Below are 5,400 nucleotides of genomic sequence, written 5' to 3' on the forward strand. Positions count from 1 at the left end.
AAGTGTCTTGCCCAAGGACACAACAGCAGCATTCATCTGTGGGAGCTGAAATCACACCAGCCAACCTGTGGGTCAGTGGATCTGACTGCTCAACCAATGATGTTTTATGTCAAGACCTGGATTCGAACCGTCAACCTTTAGATCAGTGGGCGAATGCTCTACCAACTGAGCTTCTGCTGCCCATATATAAGCCTGTTTCAGAAACAGGGATGCTCCAAACATAAATGAATGAATAAATTAAAAAAACAGTCAAGCATTGTGAAACTTCCTCTAATGGCACTATGAACACAGACCAAAAATAGTTTAATCTTATATATTTTTTATTTACGCTGAATACAGAGCAACAGAGCTTTGATTTTGAATCTATGGCTTTTATTCTTGAATGTCTACGTTAGCAAAACAAAACAAAACAAAAATGCATCCAAGTTATCAAATCAAATTAGAAATGCTTTTCTTACTTTAGTTATTTACTTTTTTAGAAAGGGACGGCACATATTAATGAACATTTAAAATGTAAAGCTGTTAGCTTGAAAAGGCTACACGTTTTGGCATAGTGGAAGCCTATTACTTTGTATTATTACTATTAGTATTAGGCTGCTTTTACGTGTCCAGCCAGAACCAAACCCTTTGACAAACCTTTCCGAAGTCGAGTGGATTCGAACAGAATGTAAAGGGATTGGCTGGTTTGTGGCAGTGCATTATGTAACTTTTCTGGTGAGGGGGTCCTCGTCCACCACTATGTTACTGCTTCACCTGGAATGTTCCACAGTATGGTATTCAACTTAAGCCTATCTAACAAGCATTTATCAAATTAGAACTGTTTTTTCTTTTTCTTCAAGAGTACATAGAACAACATATAACTGTGAGTTCGTTTGCTTCTCCACAAATCTGACCTGTAACTTGGACTGGAGGCACACCTGCTAAACCAGTGCAGCACATTTCCAATAGTCTCTGCAGGAGGGAAGTCGTGGTAAGTATAGGCATAAATGTATTTGAATATTCATCTTTATTCCCCTGAGTGCTCACACGGACACATTCTGGGCGAGCACGGCACTTTTAGACCAACAATGAGCTTGATTCAGCTGTTTTGTTATTAGTTGCAAACACTGCAAATCAATGGCTCCCTTGGTCTATTAGTCATACTGGCACTATTAGCATCTGCTATTAGGATGCCCTCATCGATACTATGGATTTTAGGGCTCGGGCTTGAGGACAGATCGCGACAAAAGGGACTTTTGTTTTGGTTTATTTAGGATATTGTCAAAGTTTTAAATTATTCTTACTGTCTAATTAAACATCTAAAACATTCAACAGCCATTATTAGAAAACTTTAGTACTGTCATTACACAGTTATTCCTGCAGATGACACTGGTGTGCTGATGTGATGGCTAGAGTTTTTAAAGTGATGCACAGTCAAAGTTTGTGAAGTTAGCTTGGTCCGCAGCAGTTCTTTAACTTTTTTTTTTTTTTTTTTTTTGCCTCAGAACAGTAGTGATTACTACTACGTTTTACTTAATCTGGATTATCTCGACCGGAAACAGTTCATCTGAATCATCATATACATTTTGACTAAACTTCTCCTTGCACTGTGCAGTACAATGACAGGGGGGACCATGACAGGTGATGGTAGCACGGTGGTCCTATAACGTGAAGGCTGGATACTGTTGTTGTATCTTTGAGCAAAAAATTAACCAATTTTGCCCAAGTATGGAGGTGATAAATGACAGTTGGACATTAGCAGCCACATCTCACACACTGTGGAGTGACTGAATAGCAATCAATTAATATTACTATTAACAGATGATGCCACTCAGTATTTTGAAAGCCAGAATGGCAGAGTAGTTAGCATTCAATTCACAGGGCTGCATGAAGTTTGGGTGGAGTGTGCAAGTACTGTCCAAGATTTCCTCCAGGTACTTAAATTTGCCCTACCGGAGTGCCTGGGAAACCCACCCAGACACGGGAAGAACATACAAACTCCACACAGAAAGGCCCAGGCGACCTGGGGATTGAACCTGGAACCTTGAGGGATGAGTGCCACTCATTTTAAATATACTAATTGCAGTAGATCAGTCACTTATCAGCAAAATATGTTTTCTTTTTGGTGCTGCAGGGTTACTGTGTCTGCAGGTGAAGCAGATGTTGAATGTCCAACGGGGATCCATTCATTAGGCTTATGGAAAGGATTTTCTGTTCGGAAAGTGCTTCTGTGGTAACATGTTCCCAATCCTCAAATGACAAACTCTTGAAGATGTGTGTCAGCAATTAGGTGATACTCATACTAGCACCATATAAACCCAGCGGCAGTGCACAGTGCACATGGACATTTTTGCTATCTGAGAAGGCCTCCTCCTTTATTTTATTCTAACACTGCATGCTTCCATTGTATGTTAATTCGCCTGCAGGGGCATTCATTTTTGCTGCACTGACATTGCTGAAAAATTTATCCTAATTTTCTACTCAAAATAAACGAGGTTAGCATATGTTTTACCACTCTGACTTCAAAAGACACATACAATCCCTTTCACTAATATTGACACTTATTACAAGGGCTCTTATATATGAGTTTCAGGTCTAAGACACCTTTAGAATTTCCCAACAGTGGTTCTGAAACTATCATCTTGACAGTATAAGCAGATAACATCCACTTTTCTTGACTACACACACACAAATTAAAGGAATCCTTGGTTCACTTTCTTTCACTTGGAAGTTCGAACATTCAAATATTGTGCTAAGTTAATGTATGAGTTTTGATGTATGAAGTTGTAATGTGTTGTAAATGTATGTTTTGCTGTCTTTTCCAGTTATTTGTTTCAGTTGCAGTCATCTTTAACACAATCAAAGGTGCCTGTGGGTGCGTGTGATGTGTTAAAGACAGGATCTTATGGAGGCTGTGAGCTGCATACTGGCACGTGCCCTCTGACACCACACGCCCATGTGCACAACTCTGCCACTGCCCTGCAGAGGAGGGAGGGTGGCACGGGAAGGTGGCACACTGGAGCCTGGCCAGTGCAGAAAGAAGGAAATAAGAGCAGTAGAGAAATGGCATGCACTGCCTGGCATTTAAACAGAGGATTTCCTCCCTGTACCTCGTCTTCCTCTGCTTCTTGTGTTTACATAAGACACAACTGCACACAGTTTTATGAATGTTGCAGAAGTGGCCTAAGGCTTTGTGAGAGGAGAATGCTCCTATCTCCCAGGAATAATGGAGGTAACACACTCCAATCTCTTTGGTCTGATGAAGTTTCAATTATATGTCCCAAACTGCACAGCTTTCTGCTGGTCCATGTGAAGTGTTCTTAAAACTAAATGTACATTACATATATATTATGTAATTAATTATGCAAGTGCATGGTGCAATTTTTATATGTAGCCTACTAGAATTGCTAGAATTATGTGATTATTATGTGGTTTAAACTTTCAGAAACTGTACCACCATGCTTAGATAAGTATACAGTAATTATAAATTAACAGGTATACTGAAATTACTCAACTTTTAGTTGGAAATACAGAGAAAAGTCCATAACTGATCACAAAAGACTGCAGGTGTCTGGGGACTGCAGAGTAAGGCTCTTTGATCATGGCTGCAATGCTTGCACAGTACTTTGAGAGTTTCACAAAAGAGCTGGTCGATAAATGCTTAAAATAGGGACAGGAATACCTGCACACAGCATTAATCTCAATGGCTGGACCCTATTTAAAAAGCAAGCATTTTGCTGAATTGACTGGTTGGCTTCCTCACAGTCACAGCGACAGTGGCTCAAAGCCTGAATGCTACTCAGGTTTTATGTTAATTAACTATTGCTTAAAATAGGAAAATAGCCATGCCTACTCATGCAATGGATCTTGACTAATTCTGAAGTTTGGATTATTGGTTGGTTATTTTGGAGAGAGTGGAGACATACAAGTATACAAGTGTGTGGACTGTGCTGTCTTGGAGGGATTTGTGCGTGATGCGGCCCTGTGCAGGGGACAGCTTGCGGCTGGATTGATAGTGACGTCAGAACGCCACTAGCTCTCCCCAAGGCAGGATTAGCCTGGAGCCGCAGAAACAGCGCTCCCGTAATCTCCGGCTAATAAACAGGGAGGGGAGACGGGCACGTTCGGAACAGCTGTAATTGAGTGACACCAAAGGCCCCTAATGAGCACAAAGAGGGCCCGTACAGCTGAAGCATGAGCGGCACACTGACGCCCCATCAGCGGGACTCGCCCCAGGCAGGTAAACTCAGCAGGTAAGCCATAGGCTCAGTGAGTCGGATTTAACTACAACTGTTTGCCTGTGAGCTGTGCTTTTCCTCAGTATAAAGATAATGCGTTCTTAACGATTGTTTGCATTCAACAGATTATTTCTAAGCACTATATTTACTGTAAATGCAATCGCTCGCGGCCAAGGCAAGGCTAATTGTACAAAATACACTTATCTATGACCTGCAAAGTAACTTATTTGGTGTTGACATAGCATAATCTTAAGAATAATAATCCCTGCATATGAGATAAATATAACTTCAATTTATGTATTATTCTTAACATGCTTGATAGCTGTAAAAGCTGTTAATATTCACTTGTTTACTTCAGTAGGCCTATGTCTTACAGTTACAGTTATCTATTTGGACATTCGCAGACTACGTAGGTCTGTAGATGAAACATTTATAGAACTGTTGACACCTACAAAACACATCCTTTTCCATCAAGCCGCTCATTTAAGGATAGAGGGCTTGGCGCGTTTGGAACCTGAGTGTGACTTTTACCGCTACCGGTTTTTCAGTAGGATCTGTAGAGCTTCAGGGCAGAGCGTCTAGTGTTATGCAAATGTAGGTATCGGTCTCTGTCAACACAGACCTGAGAAAGGAGACAATAAGCTTTGGCATCACCATTCACAGTAACAATCTCATTGCGCGGAGTTAGAAGTTTTGATGGTTCAGCAGCCCTCGGTGCACTGAGCAGGTAGGAGGTGGGCTAAAGCAGCGCTGGGAGGCGGTGCTCGTTCTGGAGGGACAGACACAGATAGAGAGAGAGAGAGAGAGAGAGACACAGCTCTGGCAAGAATCACACGTTGTGGGATAACCTACCTTAGTTACAGTTAACTTGCACTTTATTTGTGCGTCTTTGCGCAGTGGCGCGCTGCTGTCGGGCTTACTCTGTGGTTTGTTCCTCCGCAGGCGCACCTGGAAAGCGTCATCGGGAGGCAGCGCAGTTTCTGAGAAGACCCAGTGAAGCTCTGAAAGTGTCGGAGAGACACCTGAATGTTAACCTGGGACATGGATGACAGCGCGGACTCCCCATAACCCCGGCACCTCAATGACCTGCTAGGCGGCTGCCATTGATGCTTTCACCGGAGTGCGGGGAGATCGTCTCCTAACAGCGCAGGGGACTTGCAAGTCTTTCTTAATTTGTCCCCAA

The sequence above is a fragment of the Boleophthalmus pectinirostris genome, unplaced genomic scaffold (assembly GCF_026225935.1).
Source record: "Boleophthalmus pectinirostris isolate CB_2022bp ecotype Guang Dong unplaced genomic scaffold, ASM2622593v1 HiC_scaffold_22, whole genome shotgun sequence".
Classification (NCBI taxonomy): Eukaryota; Metazoa; Chordata; class Actinopteri; order Gobiiformes; family Gobiidae; genus Boleophthalmus; species Boleophthalmus pectinirostris.